Here is a 24,958-nt window from a genome sequence, read left to right as displayed (position 1 = left end):
AGAATGCAAGGGGGCCGTGGGAGCGCGGTGTGGCGAGGTGTGGGAAGCTGCGAGTCACTGGGCTACCGTGTGCTCGCCCCCCCCCCCCCCCGCCCGCTCCACCCCATCGGCAGAAGGCGAGGAATGGTGGTGGTGGTGGTAGTGGATGCTTATTCCCCCAACCAAAGAGACCAAACAGGAATCAGAGCAAAAGCAAGCAAAAACAAACGCTCACCGGAAATGCGGCCCGCTGGGTGAAACGAGGCCGTTGCTCGCCTTCGTCGCGCGGTTACCGTGGCGCCACGCGGTTACCGTGGCGCCGCACGGTAACCGTGGCGCCGCGCGGTTACCGTGGCGCCGCATGGTTACCGTGGCGCCGCACGGTAACCGTGGCGCCGCGCGGTTACCGTGGCGCCGCGCGGTTACCGTGGCGCCGCACGGTAACCGTGGCGCCGTGCGGTTACCGTGGCGCCGCACGGTAACCGTGGCGCCGTGTGGTTACCGTGGTGCCGCGCGGTTACCGTGGCGCCGCACGGTAACCGTGGCGCCGCGTGGTTACCGTGGCGCCACGCAGTTACCGTGGCGCCACGCGGTTACCATGACGCCGCACGGTTACCATGGCGCCGCATGGTTACCGTGGCGCCGCGCGGTTACCGTGGCGCCGCACGGTTACCATGGTGCCGCGTGGTTACCGTGACGCCGCACGGTTACCGTGGTGCCACGCGGTTACCGTGGCGCCGCACGGTTACCGTGGTGCCGCACGGTTACCATGCAGCCGCGTGGAGACTGTGGCGCCGTGCGGTCATCGCCCCACCTGCCTGGAGCCCCACGTCGTAAAGCTTGCTCTGCGCTCAATTCCGGCGGCGATGGATTTAAAACGATTGCTTTGTCACGCGACAAACGTTACTCGCAGCGGCAGAACGGAAAGCGATGCCCCCACCTTGATGTGTGGGCCGAAGGTCATTTGAACGGATCTCAGACGGTAAGCTCTGTGATGTCCCCTTCCGTGGACCGTTTTCTTAATAACAAAAAAGAACCGAAACCCTGGACGGTAGTCCGTGCGGACGAGGTAGCGCCTCCAAGAGGGTGTCTGCTGACCGTGTGCGTCTGTGCGGCACAGGCATAGAGGTTGCGGTTAGGCTAAGGTTAGGGTTGGATTAAGGTTGGGTTAGGGTTGGGTTAGGATTGGTTTAGAGTAGAGTTAGGGTTGGGTTAGGGTTGGGTTAGGATAGGGTTTGGTTAGGGTTTGGGGTTGTTTAGGGTAGAGTTAGGGCAGGGTTAGGGTTAGGTAGGGGTTAGGGTTGGGTTAGGATAGGGATAGGGTTCGGTTAGGGTTTGGGTTGGTTTAGGGTCGGGTTAGGGTAGGGTTAGGTAGGGGTTAGGGTAGGGTTAGGGTTGGGTTAGAGTTGGGTTAAGGTTGGGCTAGGGTAGCAATACGGTTGAGTTCGGGTTAGGGTTGTTTTAGGGTAGGGTAGCATTAGGCATTAAGGTAGGTTTAGGGTTAGGTTAACGTTGGGCTAGGGTTGGCAGAGACCACTGCAGGTTCTCCCCACGCTCGCCGTGGCTCGACACCATGGGGTCCCGGTGACGGCGTGGTGGAAGGGCGTGGGGTAATTTGGCGGAAGTGCCTGGGTGCAGTGGAACGCTCGGCAAGCCGGGTTGTAAAAGTGTCTCCCACCGCCCCGCGCCCCCCCACACTCCGCACATGCTGGGCGTGTGTGAGTGAGTGAGGGAGTGAGCGGGAGGGTGATGGAGTGAGTGAGTGATCGGGTGACCCAGTAAATAAATGTGCCACGAGGAGACGGATATATATATACGGCCGGGCGGATGAAAGGGCAGACGGTTTGGATGAAAAGGCTGACGTGTATGCAGGCGGACGGACGGACGTGAGAGAGTTCGGCTGAAGAGATAGATGGACGGTTAATGTGGACAAATCAGAGATAAGATGTATCAAGTGGAAAAGGCAGACGGACAAACTGATGATAGACAGTCACGCAGACAGACGGATGGACAGACGAGCCAGTGTACGGAGTGCGCGCGAATTTGTACGTGGAGGAATTGAACGCAGCTGAGCAAACGACCGACGTGACTCGGCCAACGTGCGTCTCTGGCGGATTTTCCCCCGCGGGTCGGCGAAGGCGCCCAAAATCTCCACGTCCATGTGGCCCGCGCCAAAAGTGCAACCGCGTTTCACGTCTGGCATGTGGAGGACATTGTTTACACATCCAAGTTGCTCGCCGCACGTGGCGCTGTTTAGACTTCCGCACGGTCGGGAGTTTCTCCCGTTCGTACCACCGTCATTATGGTTTTTGTTGTCGTTATTATTGTTTATCAACAGTCCCTTGTCGAGCGCACGCACGCGGCCGAGGCCTGCCACGGTGGCTAGGAGATGTTAACTCACTCGCCTGGTACGCAGGAGCTTGTGGGTTCGACCACTTCTCTGACGCCTGCTGCTGTATATTTGGAGTGCGCGTTTCTCTCTATCCCCGTGGTCGCGTGGATTTTCCTCTGGGTCCGGTTTCCCCCCCCCCCCCCACATTTAGAATCAACGCCATGCGTTAAGAGCTTTTGGCCGCTGTAGATTTCCACACGATGATAAAGCCACTTGGTTGAGCTATCATTTGTGGTCAGGTCGCTTCTGCAAAAGATCCACGTAGCTCAGTGGGCCTTACCTGGTACAATTAAAATAGTTTAGTTTAGATCGCAGGGCAGTGGCGAACGGGGGAAGAGGGTCAACGCGGAACGAGCGTTCGCTGGGTAGAGGCCCTCTCTGCGGTTCGTCGGGCGTGGAAGTTTTTGTGGCCGCTGGGGAAAGGGCGACCCAGCATTGTAAAGCCATTGTGGGCCCCGAGTCACGGGGAAAGGCGAGGGGGGAATGTGTGACTCTTCCTCATCGTGAGCAGAAGCACCACCAGGAGCAGCAGCAGCAGCATCGAATCGAGGAATGCCACCAAAGACAAAAGATCCCCCGTAAAGTATTATCAGACTGTAGGGGGCAAGTGCTGTGAGCGAGCACCGATGAAGGCCGGCACGGCACACGAGGGGGTGGGTGGCCAGCACCACGCCCGGCCGCCGTTGTTCTCCCCTGTGGCGATGTTTACTACACACAGCACCAAGTGCCCTTTTGAGGCTGAGTCGACCTAAGTGAGGCCCAGTTCAGATAATCGTCACTGGGTTTGCCCGGTTTCGTAGCACGGCGCGCTAACCAACCACTCTGCTGTTGCACACTACTCTTTGTTTTTTTTTCCGGTAAAGTATCTTTGTTTTTTTTTCGGTAAAGTCACGTGCATCCACGTCAGGCTTGGACGAATGCACAAGTGAGGGAACAAGTTGGCGCATTGGCGAGCGAGCGAGCCGGCAAACAAGCGAACGACCGAGTGAATGGGCGAGCGAGCGAGCGGAGCGGAGCGAAGGTGCGCAACTTGCATAACACAGCAGGAATCGCCATTTAGCGGGGGCCCAATCACGCTCATTAGACTGCGGTTGATGAATGGTCTGTATCTTCAACACGCCAATCACCCGCATCCCAAAATAGATTATGAGGACCTCCTTTCATCCGCCCCGCACATTTACCGCTCGCTGCTTCCCATATGGGGAGCCCGGGAGGCGTGCGGTGCCGGGCGATGGCTTTTGTTTTCACGGTCACGCGTCTCGCAAACCGGGGGATGGGGGGGGGGCGACATCGCCCTCCTCCCGCGACCGGGCCCTCTAAAAAACACTCGGCCCCTCCGCTCGAGCCGCCGAGCGGTGGTGGCGGTGGCGGTGGTGGTGGTGACGGCGGTGGTGGTGGCGGTGGTGGCGGTGGTGGCGGCGGTGGTGGCGGTGGCAGTGGTATGACGATGGTGGTCACGGCTGGTGGTGCCACAGGTGGTGGCGTTGTTGGTGGTGGCGGTGGTGGTGGTTGTTGTAATGGTTCAGGTTGGTGGTGATGACCATTGTTGTGATAGTGGTGGTGCTGGTGGCGGTTGACAATGGTGGCGGCAATGGTTGGAGCTTGTGGTGGCGGTTGGAGTGGTGGTGTTGGTACTGGTCGCCTTCATAATTTGTAATGGCAGTGGTGGTAGCCGTGATGGCGTTTACGGTGGTGGTAAGGAGTGGCAGGGGTGGCGGTTGTGGTGGTTGCAGTGGCGGTGGTGGTTGTAGCGGCGGTGTTGGCGGTTGTGGCCGTGGTTGTGGCAGTGGTTGATTTAGCTGTGTCGCAAGGCTTGGGTGATAATAAAACTAACCATCAAGTGTCTCGTTTCCATTGCCGGCCGTGAGCGATGCCAGTGGCAGAGATTCCACAATCCTGCGGGTAGGGCCAAGTATTTCCAGCCACTCATTCACTCGCTCAACTAATCACTCACTCACTAAACCACGAAGTGGTACCTATTTTATCGCCCTCAAAGAGAAATGATCGATGATGATGATGATGGTGGTGGGGAAAGTTTGACCCCGACTGCGATGTGAACTCATACCTTTCCCCTTTGTGATTCCATTGCTCCACTTACAGAGGGAGATGGCGGTACATCGACGGATTCTTGGATCCATCTGTGCGGAGCTTTTGTGTAATCTCACCCCTGCACACGTGGGTGGGATTGCTGCGGATTCTCTGGTGTCATCCGGCAAGAAATCAAGCTTCTCATTTTTTTGTAACCGGCCAAAAACATTCCAGTGTAGCAACTTGAAAAACAGCTGAGCCCCATCTAATCTCAATCTGATCTGATTCACCCAAACAAGTAACGCCTCTTTACCATATGTCTCGGTGGCTAGGAGATGTTAACTACCTCGCCTGGTATACAGGAGGTCGTGGGTTCGATCCCGTACCTGACACCTGCTGTACCGTATATTTGGAGTTGGCGTCTCTCTCCCTGTGGTCGCGTGGATTTTTCCCCGGGTCCTCGGGTTTTCCCCTCCACATTTAGAAACGTGCGTCCGGAGTGTTTGGCTGCTCTTAATTTCCACGCGAGAAGCCACTTGGCTCAGCTTTCACTTGTGGCCAGGTCGCTTATTACCCGGTAAAATAAATGAATACATATTCTTCTTACACAACCTTCTATAGGAGTTGGTGGATCTCACCAGCAGCGATGGTTCAACACGAGCAAACATCTGGACCGCCTTCGACATGTCCATGACGGACGAGAAGAGATTTGTTGGATCATCCACGCTGGACCCCAACGCAAGCAATCCAGCAATCGACTTCAGCAACAAATCACTATTTCAGGAACGCATCTACCGCGTTAAACGAGGACTTGCGTTGATTTTGCCGTGACGGGGGGCGGGGCATGGTGGTGAGGCGTGGGGGGAGGGGGCGGGGCGCGGGGGGGTGCGGGGGCGGGGGGGGGGGTGCCGCGCGTGACGATCCTCGCTTCCGAAGTCGGGGCAGCAGTTGGTGAGGCAGGAAATCCCTGGAACACGCGCGTTGATTTGCTTGACGAAGTCGTGGCGCTCGCGGCTTTACAGCGGTGACAAATAGCTCCCCCCTGGAACCTGACAAGCAAGGCTCCCTCTCGGCTCCCCCTCGGCTCCCCCTCGGCTCCCCCTCGGCTCCCCCTCGGCTCCCCAACCCCGTTCCCTCTCTCGTCTCGCACGGAGCCGCCCGGAGCTCGCGCGCAACGCCCTTGCCTCTGTGAGCCAGCGACTCGCCAACCGACCCCCCTCGCCTCCCGTGCCCGTACGTGGCTCTGTCCCTCTCCGGGTCTGTCCGTCTGTCGGTGGTGGATTCAGGGGGGGGGGGCGGGGGTGCCATCGCCCCCCCCCCGCCCCCCCCCCAAAAAAAAGTGGCTTGATATTTATCGGAGAAAACAAATGACGAGTGTTTGTATTCTATTCATTTAGGGTGGGGGGTTATTTAAACAATACAAATTCGGGATCCCCCCCCCTTCTCTTGGAAAGGTCAAGGTCAAGAGGTCGTCATAATCAGAGGTCGCTCGGAGGCTCAGGGGTTCAGGCAGTGGTTACTGAGCCAGTGCTGCTTAAGTTCCTGGGTTTAAAGCCCTGGGTCTGGGTCTCGCTCTATCTTTGGGTCAAGGGTTCGGCAAACCGAAGTAACAAGAAGAGATATTTTTTTTTAGATTTCGGTTAAACAAAAAAAACCCCTCAATATTTCAAGAGCCGCCAATGCACTGTGGTGAGCACGAGACAGGGTGGTTCCTTCATCGATAACGGCCACGAAGCACCACCAGAGCTGCATGCCGCCGAACCCTGCCTTGTGGGGCTCATAGTGGCCGTGTCAGAGACACTTCACCCGCACTGCTGAGATCCTAGGATTTAATCGTGGTTTCAGAACCCCGTGGTTGAACCGAGTTTTCTCCAGTTCAGTGGGCTGATGGTCTCAGCCCGCTCACCAAATAACTGCACAAACAAAACCATCAAATCAGTATTTTTCTCTTGATAATTTCAGCAAATCTCCAGCCTCTGGGAATGAAACGCATCATTTTGGCCGTCACACAGCTGAACGCATCAACAGCAGGGCATGCGGGTAAAATGCAGCGCCGCCCGTGTGAATGACGGGTCACCTTGAAGGTCACTCGGTGCTAGTTCTGTAAATATCACTCTCCCTGCGCTGTCCTCTAACACGGAGTGATGCACTTCCTACTGCGAGAATTGCAAACAGATTCCCCGTCCAACTCATCACGCGATGCCCATAGCACGCGATGTCGCATTCCAGTACCACGTGCACAACTGGGCGTCTGTGGACAAACAAAAAATAGCTTCATAGCTCATCCGATTTCTCCACGAGTCTGAACGATTCCTGAAACCGTGGTATGGATTAGGACGTGCCTTCCATTCTAGTGGCGGTTGCCTTACGCCTTTCTGCATCCAAAGCCGGCACCTATAAGCGGCGTCCCGAACAAAAAATCGTGAGTGGGGTTTGGGAGGGCGGGGGGGGGGTGGCCGTGCTCGCAGAGCGCGCTGTGCCGGTCCCTCCTGGCCCCGTGCGCCGAAGGATCTCAGCAGCGGCGGTTGGGGCGGTGGGGTTGTTTTTTTTTATTCCTCTTCTCCTCGTTGGGGCCGTGGGTGTTGGGGGCGCCAGAGGGGGCATCGGTATGCCGGGATGGTTTCCCAGATGCGGCGTGACCGACGAGGCGAGGGGTGGGGGGGGGGGGCCCTTTCTCGCTTTGCGGCGGCGTGCCCGGCGATGGGCGTGCGGGCGCGCTTCACGCGCGCCCGCTCGTCACTTCGCACTGGGCGCTGCGCTGACGAAGCCGGCGGGGGCCGGGTTCGACTCCCGCTCGCAGACAACGGCAGTCTCACGATCGTCTGAGCCGGTCCTGGGCCCTCCCCTAGGTCGACTCGGCCTCAAATGAGTGCCTGGTGCGGTGTATAAACATCGGCCACTAGGGAGACAAAGGCGGCCGGGGCGTTGTGCTGGCCACCCAACCCCCTCGTGTGCCGTGCCGGCCTTCATTGGTGCTCGCTGACAGCACTTGCCACAACAGTCTGTTAAGGCTACATGGGGGATCTTTGCCTTTGGCAGTGCAGGCTGCGGTGGGAGTGGTGGTGGCGGAGATGGTGATGGTGGTGATGGTGGTGGTAGTGGAGTCCGTGGTGGTGTCGGACGTGGTTGAGGTGGCGGTGATGGTTGTGGCCGTGGAGGCTGTGTTGGAAGTGGTGGTGGTGGTAGCAGCAGTGGTTGTGATGGTGGTGGTAGTGGAGGTGGTGGTGGCAGAGGTGGCGGTTACCGCGATGGTGGTAGACGCATGGTGCTGTTTGCCGTGGTGGCGATGGTGATGATCGCGTAGCTTGTGTTGGAAGTGGTGGGGGTGGTGGTGATGGTCGCTGTCGTGGCTTACCTATCTAATAGTCAACTCTTTACTATATCTGTACGGGAGAGGTGGCCCAGATTAAACACCAACACGGATAATGTAAAGCACATGTAGGCGAGGCGATGGAGGAAGCCACGATCAACCGCTGGTAACTCGTCCACACTGGAACCGGTCAGAACCCTACTTGTCCCTCGAGATCGGCGTGATTCAGTGACCGCTCACCAGTGGATGTGTGGACGGGGGGGGGGGGGATGGGGGTGGGGCCAGGTGGGGAGCCGGGGGTGGGGGGTGGAGGGAGGAGGGGTCACAGTGAGATTGAGGTCCGACCTGGCAAATCTTGTACCGGGAGGTGCAAGTGACATCACCTCCGCGGACCCTTGCAGCAAATCCATTCTCGTTTCGCTGAATGTTGCCGATGCTCTCGGCGGCTCCCAACCCGGCCCACGTCATTTTCTTCCCCACCACTCAATTTTGCAAAACAATTGCCGCCACCTTTGCCCTTTCCCCGTCGCGTTTTGCTCAGAACGGATGTGGATGGACGGAGAGAGAGAGAGAGGGAGCGCAAAGCCGCAGTCCACCCGTCAGTTCATCTGTCTATCTGTCTATCTGTCAGTATGTATTTCTGTCTGTACGTCCGTCTGTCGATCTGTCAGTCTGTCTATCTTTCCACCCATGCATCTGTCTATATGTCATTGTGTATTTCTGTCTGTCCGATTGCCTTTGTCTCCATCTCTGTCTCTCTGTCAGTCTATCTATCTTTCCATCCATCTATCAATCTATCTGGTCAGTGTATCTTTCTGTCTGTCTGATTCCGTCTCTCTATATGTCGGTCTGTCTATCCATTAGTGCCTCCATTCAACTGTCAATCTTTCCATTCATCTGTTGCGTCTGTCTGTCGAACCATCGATCTCTCCATCTGCACACCCCCTCTGTCTCTCTGTCTGTCCTGGACCTTGACGAATTGTTGCAATGGCTTTAGCGGTGGCCAGCAGTGGACAGATCGTTGTGGACAGATCAGTGGGTGGATCAAGTGGTGTTGCTGATGACGACGATGATGCAAATGCGATGACAATATCAGAGCGAGCACAACTTTCTTTTTTCAAGTAACAACAATAAAGAGGTGATTGTAAGAAAACGAAACGAAAGAGAGTCGATCCTTCAAATTGATGAACTTACACCTGATTTGTGACAATCCAATCACTGGTCAGGGAATGGAGGTGGGGGGGGAGGGGATGGGGGTGGCGGTGGGGGTGGGTGACTTGCCACGTGCTAAATAACTCAACGCAATCCTCGATAATACTGCCGTATTGAGGAAAGCGAAATGGCATTTCCTCTTTGTCATCATAATGAAACGGGTAGCGAGAAGTTAACTCGCTCGCCTGGTATACAGGAGATCGTGGGCTCGATCCCGACCCTGATGCCTGCTGCTGTATATTTGGAGATTGCGTGTCTCTCTCTCTCCCCGTGGTCGCGTGGATTTTTCTCCGGGTCCTACTAAGGTTTTCCCCTCCACATTTAGAATCGACGTCACACGTTCAGAGTATTTGGCCGCAATCAATTTGCACGTGATCATAAGACACTTCGTTGAGCAGCAATCATTTTTGGTAACCAGATGGCTTCTGAAAAACATCTGTATAGGTCAATGGGACCTTACCTGGTGCAATAAAACAAAGTTTAGTTTTAGTTTAAACATAACATTGTGCTATTCGCCTTTTGGCGTCCTCTGGTCTAGCACTGTTTGAGACTAGGCTCTAAAGAAAGCTGTCTCTGGTGTGGAACAACCAGTTTCAAAGACAATGCATCATATGTTATCAGAACATGTTTTTTTTATTTGCATGTTCACCACAAGTATATGTGGTAAACGCAGACATGATTCCTTGCAAAAGGTGTCAGTTTGGTGTTTGAACATCTTAACACCTCCTGTTTTATTGGCAGAAAGGGTAAAACCCTGTTCTTATGAACAATTTATTGTTGGGCGATGCTGATGTTGTTGTTGCTGCTGCCCAAATTGGCAGCGGTTCCACGAGCACAACAACTGAACACACGCGTCAATGCGCTGTGCAGAAGACGAAGAAGAAGAGCCACAAGCCCCAGACGTCACCGGCTATGCTCCCTCTTAAGGCCGTGGTGTAATTTTTTGACGAACGCGTCAAGCTCCTTTGTGCCCTCTCGCCTCCGCCGGAGCGGCACGTGCGTCTTCTCCGTGTTGTTGTTGTTGTTGTGACCCGCTCGCAGGCCCCCAGTGTTCTCGTTCGCCATTTATTTTGGAGACTCGGGAAGAAAAAAAAATCCCACCCCAAAAAAGCCAGGGATAAATTTCTCGTAAACCCAGGAAATGTGCAGATTAACCGCGCCTGCAAACGTGACCCGGCGCATAGCATCACCTTCGGGTCACCGCTCGCGATCCCCGCGCCTCTAACGAAACCCTCTCATTCCAGGCACGCGCTCGCGCTCGCTCGCACGCTCGTGTGCACGCACGCACGCCCCGTTGTTGCTGTTGTCACGATAAGTATTCCGCTTGTTTTCCCACTTGCGAGTCCCGTGACTCTACTCGAGGAGGGTCCTGCCAAGTGTCCGCAGTCAGGGTGTGTGGAGGTGATCGCCCCCCACGTGTGTGGGTTTCATCCCAAGCGAGTAATTTGCAGTGTCCCTTTTCGCATTTGGCGCCGCCGCACGGCGGCCCCACTTTTGCGAATGGCGCCACGTGACCTCGAACAATCCGCCGCGGAGCGGTTCGACGCGCAGTGTTCGTACGGTTACTACACCCGCGGTGTTGACCAGGGCGGCCGCTAGAACCGAACCGCGAACCTCCGCAGCAGGAACAAGAAGAAGCGGCGAAGGCCCTACCGCTGGGCGGTGTCACTGCCCCCTGCAAATGCTTAACCACATCCAGCGTAACCTTCTCGGGTCGTTTGATCGACTCGTATTTTGTCTACGCGGCGACGTAACATTGAGCCGTCTGCTGTTTTACAAACGTGACCCGCGGTGAACCGTGCCAGTGCAGTCGATTTGAGGGGTTCAGTGGTGGCACAGTGGGTGGCGCGTTTCGCCAAGAACCCGTCGACCCTGCACCACCCGAGTTTGTTCTGCCCCCACCTCCCCATCGCCCAACCGCACTGACCAGTGCGGTGAAGTATGGTCAAAGATCGCGTTATTTATAAACGTGTCGCAACCCTCCACCACCCGTCACGGCCAATGAGTAAAAAATGTGTCACGTTGACAAAAGACAAATAGTTCACTACTTTAGCCCACCGGTGTGTTGAAGAGTGAATCCACAACATTTATAATTTTTGAGTACGACGTTTCGCTGGTAATTACATCCAGCATCATCGGGCAATTTGCCATAATGTAAATGTTGTCGATTCACTCTTCAACACACCGGTGGGCTAAAGTCGTGAACTAATTGTCTTTTGTCAACGTGACACTTTTTTTACTGATTGGCCATGTCGGATGGTGGAGGGTTGCGACACATTTATGAATAACGCGATCTAACCCAAAATATTTATTATGAATAATATTGGTCACGGAAGCCTACGTGTTAAACTATGGTCAAAGAATTCCCCCCGGCCAAGGGCATTGGGGGGGCCTTCATCCAGCAGTGGATTAATACAGGGCCCAACATATTTACAGTTATTTGATTAATTTTTCGTGTCTGCCATGATGGCAATCTCCCAACCAAGTACTAACCAGGTTCAAACTTGCTTAGCTTATGCATTCAGATAATATTGTGAACATTCAGAGATATTTAGTCATCAGTCTAACCAACTAATCAACCAGCCACTAGTACTAGCCCTAAGCATAACCAATCAGACACGAGTAACTAGCCCTAATCATAACCAATCAGACACGAGTACTAGCCCTAATCATAACCAATCAGACACTAGTACTAGCCCTAATCATAACCAATCAGACACTAGTACTAGCCCTAATCATAACCAATCAGACACTAGTAACTAGCCCTAATCATAACCAATCAGACACAAGTAACTAGCCCTAATCATAACCAATCAGACACTAGTAACTAGCCCTAATCATAACCAATCAGACACTAGTACTAGTCCTAATCATAACCAATCAGACACTAGTAACTAGCCCTAATCATAACCAATCAGACACTAGTACTAGCCCTAATCATAACCAATCAGACACTAGTAACTAGCCCTAATCATAACCAATCAGACACAAGTAACTAGCCCTCATCATAACCAATCAGACACTAGTACTAGCCATAATCATAACCAATCAGACACTAGTACTAGCCATAATCATAACCAATCAGACACTAGTACTAGCCATAATCATAACCAATCAGACACTAGTAACTAGCCCTAATCATAACCAATCAGACACTAGTACTAGCCATAATCATAACCAATCAGACACTAGTACTAGCCATAATCATAACCAATCAGACACTAGTACTAGCCATAATCATAACCAATCAGACACTAGTACTAGCCATAATCATAACCAATCAGACACTAGTACTAGCCCTAATCATAACCAACCAGACACTAGTCCTAGCCATAATCATAACCAATCAGACACTAGTACTAGCCATAATCCTAACCAACCATCCACAAGTACTAGCCCTAACCAACCAGTCACTAGTACTACCAGTTTAACACAAAGGCTTTTGGGACAAATATTTTTCACAGCAGATCGTTTAAATATATTTACGTGATCTAACCCCCCACCCCCCCCAAAAAAAAAACCCCTTCACCATGCCACTACTTCCCCTAACCAAATAACCATCCAGCCACGGCACTGACCCTCAGCGAGCAGCCACCACCGCGACCCCCTAGCGCTGTCCACTCCACGGGAGAGGGGGCGGAGGAGCAGCGGCCTCGGCGTCGTCTCGGCCCAGCCACGATGGGGGGGGCGGGGGTCTATGCACCCCCCCCCCCTCCATCGAGGGGCGATCAAACATCGCGACTATTTAACGCGACACCGCCGACCACCGTGACCTCCCGTGAACCCGTGGCGAGTCACCGGAGGGCGGGGGGAGTGGTGGAGAACAACCACCACCATCCCCCCCCCCCCCCTGGCACATGGGAAGCATTTCCAGGTCCAGTTTTTTTTTGGGGGGGGGGGTGGAGGTGGATGGTGGTGTTTGGGGGGGGGGAGGGTGGACCGGGGTGGTGGGGGTCAGTTGGGGGGGGGGCTTGGGGGTGGAGGGGGCGAAAACGTAAAAGGAGCCACGGCAAGGCCGTTTGCTTTTGGTTATCACTTAAGAAGATCTTTATTACATTATCACAGCCCCCTTTGAAGGTGTCTGGCAGGTTGTGAAATGCACTCCCAAAGAGTCTCCTATTTCTATTTTTCCTCGTGTGTAATATCTACGATTGAAGGAGAGAGAGAGAGGGAGAGGGGAACCCCCCGCACTCGCAAGTGCACACTTAGAGAGAATTACAATTGCATTACAGGAGAGACGCATTTGATCCGCCACGATGTTTTTATTTTAGATTTTCATAATAAAAATAATAATGATACCGTCGTCTTAGTTTTCGTCGTTGGGCAGAGGTGGGGAGTGGTGGGGGGGAGAGGCAGAAACTAATTTGGAAAGAGAGCACCTTTCCATTTCATCCGTTCAAAAAAAATAATAAAAGATTTTTTTTTACATTTACACCGACTTAAACGCGCCCGAAGTGGCCAGTAAAATTACCACTGCGCTTGGAGGGGGGAGAGGGGGCTGGGTCGGGGGGGGGGGCTCTAAAAACCCAAAGCGTGGCAGGGGTCACCGTATTTATCGATGTTGAGCGTCTCTATCGCCCCGCCCGATCGGCCGATAGCAAGGAAACGAGACGCCGTTTATAATCATTCTCGTGTTGTGTGTGTTTGGCTGCGCCCCCCCACCCACCCACCATCCCAGTGTTGTTCGACAATCAGTGCGGCGAGTTCCTCGCGTGGATCGATCGCGTCGAGCCGTAGGCGCGCTGCTGCTCAAAGCGACGGCGCCGTTTTCTCGCTCGCTACTCGCCCGCTCCTCGCTCGCTCCTCGCCCGCCCGCTCGCTCGCTCCTCGCTCGCTCCTCGCCTGCTCCTCGCCTGCTCCTCGCTCGCTACTCGCTCGCCCGCTCCTCGCCCCCTCCTTGCCCGCTCGCCCGCTCCTCGCCTGCTCCTCGCTCGCTCGCCATCAACAACCCTCGCGATGTTTAATTTGCCTCTCAATTCTCCAAAACGCAAACTCGCCGCGACGATGGGAGGATGGTTTAAACAACAACAACAACAAAAGTCCGGATCGGACTAAAAGACGAGAAGGGGGATGGCGGGGGGTCAGGGTGGGGGGTATCCCTTGTCGCCCTCCTTCCGACACAGCGGGCTGAGTGAATCGCTTTAGCCCCCCCCCCCTTCACGCTATAACGCCGTGTGTGGAGTGTTGACATCAAATCGGACGCCGGCTTTGCATCCTTAACCCTGTCATTTGTGGCCAGGTCGCTTCTGAAAAAGAAATTGATATAGCTCGGTAGCAAAATAAAATATTTGTATGAAATCTAAAGTTGACATTCTGACTTTACAATGTGTCGTGGCCGAAACGTCGTGATTTTTGTTTATTTTTGTACCTACGTGACTTTACCGAATAGAACCAAAGAGTATGGATCCTTGCAGTCACGAAAGCTTCGAATCTAGAATGTAAAAGCCACACTACCCGTGAACTAACATTACCAGGTAAAGCCCACGGAGCTTAATAAACATATTTTAAAAAAATATTTGTTTACCTTTCCTATACTTTGGACTCCGATCGTATTTTCGTATTGTTTGTTGTTGTGACATTCTGACCCCGTGCACCGAATGGCCATCTGTAAACAAAAGAGCTTTATAGCTCATTGGATTCATTCAGTATAAATGAAGATTCTGATCTCAAATCCCGGTGTTTGTCTTATGTTCTTTTTTGGTCGAACGGGTGAGATCACGATTATTTAGTTTAATGTTTCACTTTCAGAACGAAGGTGCGGAGTGTCAAGCGGCACTTGTGACTCAACTGACTTATATATAACAAAATAAATACGTAGGGCTATTATAATCCGAGTGTGTTTAGGTTCTTTTTTTGGTTTCAGGTTTGATCCGGTGTTGAGGATTTACTTAATTCCTGAGTAATATTTTGGTACAGAGCTGTGTGTACTTTTTTTTTACTATGCTATACAGCATTGTGTATCTTACATTTTCACGATGTCAAGTTATGTTCGCATGCGAAGCGCTCTGTGACGATTTTATTCGTGAGGGTTGCTTTATTAAGCAGCGTGTGTACGTTGAACTTCTTTCGCACCGTGCGTAGCCAACCGTGGGACTAGCATTGTCTCTAGACTTACACTGCCCGTAGACTAATACTGCCCATAAACTAACATTGCCCACAGACTAACGTTGCCTATAGATTTACATTGCTCATAGACTAACACTGCACATAAACTAACACTGCCCATCGACTAATACTGCCCATAAACTAACATTGCCCATAGACTAACATTGCCCATAGACTAACATTGTTCAAAGACTAGCATTGCCTCGAGACTAATATTGCCCACAGACGAACATTGGCCATAAACTAATACTGCCCATAGACCCACATTGGCTATAAACTAACACTGCCCATGAACTAACATTTTCCACTGACTGACATTATTTATAGATCCATACATTTGCATTGCTCATAGACTAACGCTGCCCATAAACTGATATCGCCCTTCGACTAATATCGCCCACAGATTAACATTGCCTCTGGATTTCCATTGGCCGTAGACTCACATTGCTCATAGACGAGCATTATCTTGAGTAAATATCATGCGCAGAGCCAATGGATCGCCAACATCTGTGAGGAAGGACATGGAGCACTGCACGCAGAGGGAGAGAGAGACGGAGAGAGGGAGAAACGGAGAGAGGGGGAGACGGAGAGGGAGAAACGGAGAGACGGAGAGACGGGGAGACGGAGATGGAGAGACGGAGATTGAGAGACGGGGAGACGGAGAGCGAGAGACGGAGAGCGTTGTTGCTCAACTCGTGAAGGTCTCTCCAGGAATCCGGAATGAAAATAATTCTCGAGAGGAGAAAATACTGAACAGAATATGTATTTTTTCTGGAGGAATCCGATGAGCTGTAAAGCTCTTTTTCACATGTCCAGTCGGAGCGGGTCAGAACGCTACCACAACAAACACGATAGGAGTGCAGAGAAAAATACAAGTGAACAAATCATTTACAAATATACAAATAAAACTAAATTATGATAATAGTTTTTCCCTCCTTTTTTCTGGCAACAAAACAGGTGTTAAGATTAGATTTGAAGCTTTCGTGACTGCAGGAATTACTCTACGGTGCTTTCGGTAAAGTCACGTTATTTTCTTTCTACGTGACTTTACCGAAATAACCATAGAGGTGTTAAGATGTTAAAACACCAAACTGAAACCTTTTTACAAGGAATCATGTCTGCATTAGCCACAATGCTTGTGGTCAGAATGAAAACAAAAGACACACTGATAATATGATGCATTATCCTTGAAACTGATTGGTCCACGCCAGAGACAGCTTTCTTTTGAGCCTCGTCTCAAACTGTGTTGTTTATTTCCAGGTAAAGCCCAGCTGAGGTATGAACTTATTTTGCAGTTGCAACCCGGCCACAAGTGACAGCTCAACAAAGCGGCTTATTACTTGGACATTTATTTCAGCAAACTAACCTAAATAATACCCATTGGTTCTATCTGTAAAGTCACGTCTGTAGAAATTAAATAAAAATATATATTTCGATTTAAAGCTTTCGTGACTGCAAGGATTCATCTTCTTTGGTTCTTTCGGTAAAGTCACGTGGAATGAGAATAAAATAATAAAATAAAATAATATAATATAAAATATATAATTAAAAGAAATCACGATGTTTCGAACGCAACACAAGCGCTCGTCCTCAGGTGAAAATCTCGTAAACCACACAGCGAGGGAACACGCAGAGGGACATCACACACAGAGCACACAAAGAACGGAAAACTGATAAAAAATAAAAACAATGTATTGTATTTCTACATACGTTGACTTTACCGAAAGAACCAATGAGTATAGTAATTCCTGCAGTCACGAAAGCTTCAATCCTAGATTAATCTGAATAATCTCATTGCGGCGTTTCTAAACACGCAGCCCGATCCGTACAGAATCACATTTGGGCGTAACAAGCGGCTACAAAGTCTTGCGTGTTAACGGGTAGCGAGGTGGGTGGGGTTGATGCTATTTCACTTCTTGGTTATATTGTTGTTATAATTATGCAAATCTAAGCACTCTGGTGCGCCACGGTGGTGAGACGTTAACTACTTTTCCTGATATGGAGGAGGCCGTGGGTTCGATCCCGACGCCTGCTGTATATTCGGACTCTTTGGTTCTTTCGGTAAAGTCACGTATGTATAAAATAAAATAAATTAAATCACGACGTTTCGGGCGCAACACAAGCGTCGTCCGTCATCAGGTGGGACAACCGGAGTTTGCGTGCTCTCTCTCTATCTCCGTGGTCGCGTGGATATTCTGCGGGTCCTCCGAGTTTTCTCTCACACATTTAGAAGCACGCCTTTAGATTATTTGGCTGCAATAAATGCCCGCGTGATAAGCCGCTTCGTTCAGCTATCATTTGTCATCGCAAGGTCGCTTCTGAAAAAGAGCTACGTCGCTCAGTGGGGCATTACCTGGTAAAAATATAAATAGTTAAATAGTTATTACTGGCATTTCAGTAATGACGAATGCGTTATTCTGGCGCGTAAATAAATAACCATCGTAATTCGTTTAGCGTGATGATGTTTATTAAGTGACGTTCAATGCGTGTGTCTGTTAAGATTTTTTTTTTAAAATAATAATAAATTGTTAAATATAAATCAGCAACACACCGAGACCACGGGATTAGGTGTCCCACTTTGCGCCCCGCGCGCCACCGGCGCTCCGCTGTACAGAATTAACGACTCGCACATTCATCATCTTACGAGGGATCGCTGCAATTGATTCAATCACCGCCACGTATTTGATTACGCCTGTTGCTGATCAAATTGTTTTTTTTTTAAAGCTGTTTGTGCGAGCGACGTTGGCCTGCTACCCCCCCCCCCCCCACCGTTCCCCCCCCTTCAAAGACCCCCCACATCTCCTACCCCCCACCGACCCACCACCAGCCATCCAGATTGGCAAATATTTGTTCTGCTGTTGGTGCTGATTCTGACCAAACAGCGTGCCAAATGCCATTGGGCCCCATCATACTTTACGTTCATGCGGCGACTCATCTTGCTCGCCTTGCCATCCGTCGATGATTCAGCCGGGCGGCGGTGGAGGTGGTGATGATGGCAGCGGTTACTTCGCAGATTCAGCATTAGAAAGTGGTTTTATGCTGGAGGAATCCGATGAGCTACGAAGCGCTTTTTTCTATTTTTTACAGATGTCCGGTTTGAGAAAATAACAATAGTTTTTTGTTTTACCCTTCCTGGAAATGCAACAGGTGCGTTCAGATGTTCATACACCAAATGGATAACTTTCGCAAGGCAACAAGTTACTACATTAACCACACACGATGCTTGTCGTGAACATGCAAACAAGCATGCTCGGATAGTATATGGCATTGTTTTTTAAACTGCTTGGCCTCCACCAGAGACAGCCTTCTTCATGGCCTAGTCTCACCACCAGTGTCAGACCAGAATCACCGAAAAAGGCGAACAGTACAAGGACACTGCACGTATCAGAGCATTCATAGCTCGGGGTGAGCAGCTACATCTTATAGATGTCAACTAGTTGCACAGATATCCAGTACGCTGCACGTGGCTGCTGCCTGTGATGCAGCACTGTGGAGACAGCACCTCCGATTAGGCTACGTACGGTGCGAAAGAAGTTCAACGTACATGCAACAGCAGCGGCGAGGGGATTTGTCGATCACCGCACGAATGTTGCCAAACTCTCCCTTCCCCCCGTGGGCGTCGAGGAGGAGCCGTGCCCTGGCTTTCCAGGAGAAGGCGGGACGGCACAGTGTGAAACTCGCCTGATCCGTCCGTCTGGGATATCAAGTGTTGTCCCCTCGCATGTGGAGCGTTAAGTTGGCCGATAACACCTTAATACATAGAGGACGGCAGAGTTCGGGAAATCGTTGTGTCACGTGGCTGCTGCTGCTGCTGCTGCTGGGGCTACCTTCCCGCTCGCCTGTGGATACTACTGACAGCGGATACTACTGCGGCGGCGTTAAAAGTCCCAATTAGTCTCCTAATTATCGTTTTTTTCTCTCTTGTTGAAACGGTAATTCTTCACCGGCGGTGATTGTATTCGGGCAAGGGGGCCCTTCCTCGGAGAAGGGCCCCATTGCCCGAAACGTCACGCATTATATATTATGTTTAAGGCCCCTCCTTCCTCCCCTATAGATGCACTGTGTGTTCTTATTGACGAACGTACGGGAGAGTTATCTTTCTTTCACTGTTGTCCGTGCTCGTGCACCACCGCCAACCCAGCAGCAGCACTCCACGCATCCACGTGACTTGCTGGGTTTGGTATTGGGCGCCGCGGTGGCTATGAGATGTTAATTTAACCTCGCCTGCGGAAGAGGTTCGTAGGTTCGATCCCGTGGGTTCGATCCCGACCCTGATGCCTGCTGTATATTTGGAGTTTGCGTGTCTCTCTCTCTCTCTGTCTCTCTCTTCCCGTGGTTGTGTGGATTTTTCTCCTAGCCCTCCAGGTTTTTCTCTCCTCCACGTGTAGAATGAACAACACGCGTTTGGAGTCGGGCTGAACGATGAATCGATTTCAAATGGAAATCGCAATTTGAAACAATTCGATTAGCAAATCGCAAAGGCTGCGATTATTTGCTATTTGAAAAGTCCTATTACTTTGTTGGAATTGTTATATTTATTATTATAACTTTATTTTACTTAACAATTGTTCTTTGTTTGATTGTTCTATTTCAATGAAAACATTTTAACAAATACATGTTGGAAGCGATTCATTTTTTTTAAGTTCTCATCCTTGCTTTAGAATATTTAGAGCAGTTCATATTGTTGATGGTATCGCGTGGTAATGCTCCATCACATGTTTTAAAACTATTACACAGTGAATATTGAACTGAAGCTTGAATTTAAAAAATTTAATCGCAAATCAAATCGCAATATCTGTCAGAAAAATAATTCAGCCCTAAATTTTGATTTAAAGCTTTCGTGACTGCAGGGATTCATATTCTTGGTTCTTTCGGTAAATTCACGTAGAAGGGAAACAATAAAATACAAAAAAATATAAAACAATAACATTCTCACGACGTTTCGACTGCAACACAAGCCATCATCATCAGGTGTGAAACCCACAGCAAGAAAATGAAAAAAGTGGCGGTTATTTTAACGTTAGCACCACGGAGAGCGATTTGACAGTTTGTTCAGATGGACGAGTCCATCTATGTTCGGAAAAGAGGAGGGGGGAGACGAAAATAATGGATGCGGTCTGAAAGCCACCGTAAGCGTGATCAATCAATTAAGACTCGAAATGGTTCATCAAATCCTTCCAATGATTGTTTCCCCTCTACGTGACTTTACCGAAAGAACCAAGAATATACATTCAGCCCTAGTTTAGAGAATTTGGCTGCTACATATTTCCGCACGAAAAGCCACTTCGTTGGCATATAATTAAATTTGTGATAGCGAGGTCGCTTCGGAAAAAAGAGCTACAGTATCCAGCTCAGTGGGCATCACACCTGGTAAAATACAAAAAACAGTATAGTTTTACATAATTTAGTCTGTTGTTATTGTTGTTGCTGCTGTTGCTGCTGCTGCTCCAAACGTTTGGCAACTAGACAGACCTGCCAATCTAAGCGCTGCCTTGCCTCTGTCTGCAGTGATATTTGTGAACCCCGCCGCCGCCGCCGCCGCCGTCGCCGCTGCTGCTGCTGTTATTTTATTTTTTATCGATAATTCTCACTGCGTGTTTTTTACGTTCGTGCGTCATTTTTGTTTAGTATCCCTCGCCTGTGGTGTGTCGCGCATTCAACACAGCCCGGGGTGTCCCCCCAACGTGGTGGCGGTGGCGGCTTTAAGACTGCCCGTTGTTGTTGTTGTTGCTGCCGTTGTTGTTTCTGTGTTGATGCATCTCGTTTACCGTTCCAAATTCATCGCAGCACCCCCATGCAGACGGGAGCATCGAGAAAACCTTCCCAAGGGGGCGAGGGGAGAGGAGCGAGGGGGAGTGGGGGCGAGGAGGGAGGGAGGGGAGTGCGATCCGAAAATCTAAGCTTTTTTAAAGTGGGGCCCCCTTACATTTTAAACAAAAAACATATTCAAAGTACCGTTTTTTTGAATGAGTATACACTGTCCAATGATATGTCAAATTTGAGATCTCACAGAGACAGGCCAGTGTGTGTGTGTGTGGGGGGGGGGGGGTGGGTGATGGGGGAATCCCCCCCCCACCTTCCCCCCTTCCCGCTCCCCCCATTGGATCCGAACAGCACCGACAGCAGTGACAGCGACAGCTGCACGTGGTTCCTGTGCACTGTGAGAAGAGCGATGGCACGAATTCGCCGATGCATCTGCGTTTGTGTGAACTCATGACCCAACCCAGAGGCGCCTGGAGGCCCGGGTCGCAATCCCAGGCACCCACTCCGCTTATAGGGGCGCCGCGGTGGCTAGGAGATGTTGACTACCTCTCCTGGTGTGCAGGAGGTTTGTGGGTTCGACCCAGACGCCTGCTGTATATTTGGAGTTTGTGCGACTCTTTCTCTCTCCACCGCGGTCGCGTGGATTTTTCTCCGGGTCCTCCGGGTTTCTCCCTCCTCCACTTTTATAATCGACAATCACGCGTTTAATGGGCATTGGCTGCGAATACATCTTCACGCCATGATAAGCCACTTCGGTCGAGTTCTCATTTGTGATGGCCAGGTCGCTTGTGCAATGTCGAGCTTAAATATCTCAGTGGGTCTCACACCTGCTAAAAGAAATAAAATAGTTTAATAGTTGAGTTTAGTTTAAATCTCGCCATCACACAGGGCTGCTGTGGGGGCCCTCTTTTGTATGAGGCTCCGGACAAATGTAGTCCCCCACCCCCAACCCCCCCAAGTCAACCTTTACAGGGCTGCCCGGAAGCAGAGGAAACCTTTATTTGACATTTCTGGGCATTGGGCCCTCTCTGTCCGTACCTAGAGTCTAGTGCCCAGTAGTTCCCCTACACATTTAGAAAGGACGTCGCGCGTTTAGAGTATTTGGCTACTAGAATATGTTCCACGTGATGATGTCACTTCGAAGGGCTATATCATATTTGGCAGCCAGGTCCCTTCTGAGAAGGAGATATTTTAGCTCAGTGGACTTCACCTGGTAAAATAAAAATAAATGGTTTATAGTTTATGCCGACGGGTCATTATTCCAGCCCTGATTGAATTTGGGAGAAGCTTCCAGAAAATGTAGAGGAAGCTTTTCTAAACTTACAATTCGCGAATCTTCTCTCGAGCGTCGTGGAGTCGTGCCTGGATGTGACTGCAAGGTCGAGCACTTTCCCACCCAAACTCTCTCCCCGTGTCTCCTTCCCCCCGTGTCTCCCTCTCCCCCAGTCTCCCTCTCCCCCAGTCTCCCTCCCCCCGAGTCTCCCTCTCCCCAAGTCTCCCTCTCCCCGAGTCTCCCTCCCTCCCTCTCTCCGCTACATATTTTCCTCTTCGTGCCGCACTGCTTCGCGTTAGTGGCTCCGTGCATGTGGTTTCACTCGCATCATTTTTCTTACTTAGCGTGAATGGCTCTTAGAGCCGCGTCCTCTTACCCCATCACCCCTCCCCCATCACCCCTTCACCCTTCTCACACCTCCCCCCTCACCCCATCCCTCACCCCCACCCCTCACCTCCTCCCCAATGCCCCCTCCAGCGAATTCGAGCCTTGAATTTGAACGTGACTTTGACCTTTAACCTCGAGACAGGGGTCGTGAATGTGTCTTTCTCTCTTATTCTGTCTCGCCTCTCTCCCTCTTTAAACGAATCCCGACTCCCGCCTTCCCTCTTCTCTGCCCATGTCTCCATTCATTGATCTTCTTCTGCTCCCCTCCATATCTATCACCCTATCTTCGCCTGCATCTCTCCTTTCTCTCTCTTTCTCTCTCTTTATCACCTCTTTCTCTCTCTCTCTCTCTGTCGCCTCGTCGTATTTACAACGCACTTCTTTCTCTCGCTCCCACGCTCTCCATCTCCCTCTCTGTCGTTCCCACCTTGCTCCTTTGGCTCTCTCCGCTGGGCCCATGCATTGTGTGTGCTCATCTGTCCATTTTGGTTGATTGTAATGACCATGCCATTCGGAACATCTGAGACGTGGATCATTCGCTCCGTCGCTTTAATGTATTTGGCTCTGCACTGCTGTGAACCGCCCGGGCAAAGAGCGTCATAACCCCCCCCCCCCCCTTGCCAGACCCCTCTGCCGAGTTGGTGCTTCTCTCCTCGGCGGGAGCGGTGGCTGGCGCAGTGCTTAGCGCACTGCACTGAAACTTAGAACACGTGACTTTGATTTCCAGTCACGGCCGACCGCCAGCGGCGGGCGAAGCGGTCGTGTGCATCCTTTGCCCCTCTACAGCTGGCCAAAGACTGACACGGCATGGGTCCTGGTTGGTGGGTGAGAGGGTGGATGGGCGGGTGGATGCATTTGCTGACAAATGGCTGTAAATTATCGGTATATTCTACGACTAATACTTTTTGCATTCTCTCTACGAATGTGTTGTCATTTTGACATATATATCTTTGTTTTAGGTTACGAACACCTTGATATCAGGTGAGAGTTATTTGAGAATAAACACCTTTGCCTCTCACGTGGACATCGCAGAAGGTTTCAAATCATCGACGTGAGTATAAACCTGGAGGCTCGATCCAAGTGAGCGTGGGGCGATGCCTGCCCACAACACATTGGGATCGGACAATAACTGTCCAAAGTTACGGACATCGTCAATGACGTCTTCCGAGAACGCAACGTGGCCACGTGGCCACGGACACGTCAGGAAACAAACAAGAAACAGCGAGCGAATGACGGCCGAGGGACAAAGTCGCGGTGACGGAATATCAACAGAAATAGCTGGCGGGAGAGAAAGACGTTTGCTGATTTTGTTTTTTAAAGAATAAAAAAGGTGGGGGAGGGGTGGGGGGGAGGTCGTTGCTTAGATGGAGCTCGCGAAAGTAGCTGGCGCGTCGGAGCCCAGGAGATATGGGCTCGTGGTCGGCATTAGGCCAGCAGTGGATAGAGCGCGGCCGTGTTTGTGACGTTGCTTGAACGACGGTGGGAGTCACTCGGGATCGACATGCCACGTGCGTGTGTACACAATGCAGTGTGTACACAGCGCACGAGGGGGTGGGTGGCCAATGCATTGTGTACACAATGCAGTGTGCGGAATACGCGCACGCGGCCTTCAGTGGCAACGCATACACAGCGTTGCATACGTGCACAAACATAGGTACACAATACATACATACCCACGCAATACACATGCGCAGAATACATGAACGATGCGTATACTCTGTACATAATGCACGCTTACACAACACATGCATCAACAATGCATGCGTACACGATACATAATACATTGATCTGCAATGCACGTGTACACTATGCATACATGCATAATGCATGTGTACAGAATACATACATAATGAATGTGCACCCTGTGCATGCATTCGCTATGCATTCATACACAATGCATACATCATTTAAATGCAATACATTTACGCACAATGCATTCATAACACAATATGCTACATACGTTGACACACAGCGCATTCATAAATGCATACACATGTATGCATATCCATGCGTGCACAGATACACATTGAATGTGCTCATATACGCACGCAACGCCTTCTTCCACACCTAATTCATGAGTGCACTATAAATACACAGACGACAAGTATTTGCATACGTGTGTACAGAGAGATATACAATATACGTAACTGTACGCGCATTCAAAACACGCTTGCATAATTCATAATACACACGGACACACAAACTCACACCCTCATACACAATACATTTACACCACTCCGCGACACCACGTGCTACGAAAAATAAAGACAGAGATCCCCCGCATAGCCTTTAACAGACTGTTGGGACTAGTGCTGTTAATGAGCACCTATGAAGGCCGGCACGGCACACGAGGTCGTGGGTGGCCAGCGCCACGCCCGACCGCCTTTGTCTCCCGAGTAGCGATGCACATACATCGCACCAGGTAGTATTAATTCGAGGCTGAGTGGACCTAGGCGAGACCCAGGACCGGCTCAGACAATCGTCACTGGTGTTGGTCGTGAGCGGGAGT

The 24,958-nt window shown here is 51.1% G+C and overlaps 1 long non-coding RNA gene across 3 annotated transcripts in view; it reads left to right on the top strand.

Moving 5' to 3' along the window:
- Window positions 1-24,958, top strand: part of LOC142931049 (uncharacterized) — a 197,904-nt gene that overhangs the window by 94,805 nt on the left and 78,141 nt on the right. For 2 of the 3 annotated variants that reach the window (XR_012947040.1, XR_012947038.1), the window contains exon 4: window positions 4,472-4,972. The exons of the other annotated variant lie outside the window; for it this stretch is intronic. This is a non-coding gene — a long non-coding RNA (uncharacterized LOC142931049). Of the gene's footprint in view, window positions 1-4,471; window positions 4,973-24,958 lie in introns of those variants that run through there. 3 annotated transcript variants of the gene reach the window in all.

The sequence above is a fragment of the Petromyzon marinus genome, chromosome 47 (assembly GCF_048934315.1).
Source record: "Petromyzon marinus isolate PM22_M1 ecotype Great Lakes invasive population chromosome 47, UKy_Petmar_22M1.pri1.0, whole genome shotgun sequence".
Classification (NCBI taxonomy): domain Eukaryota; kingdom Metazoa; phylum Chordata; class Hyperoartia; order Petromyzontiformes; family Petromyzontidae; genus Petromyzon; species Petromyzon marinus.
The sequence above is the reverse complement of the archived record's forward strand: the minus strand, read 5'-3'. Positions and strand labels throughout refer to the sequence as shown.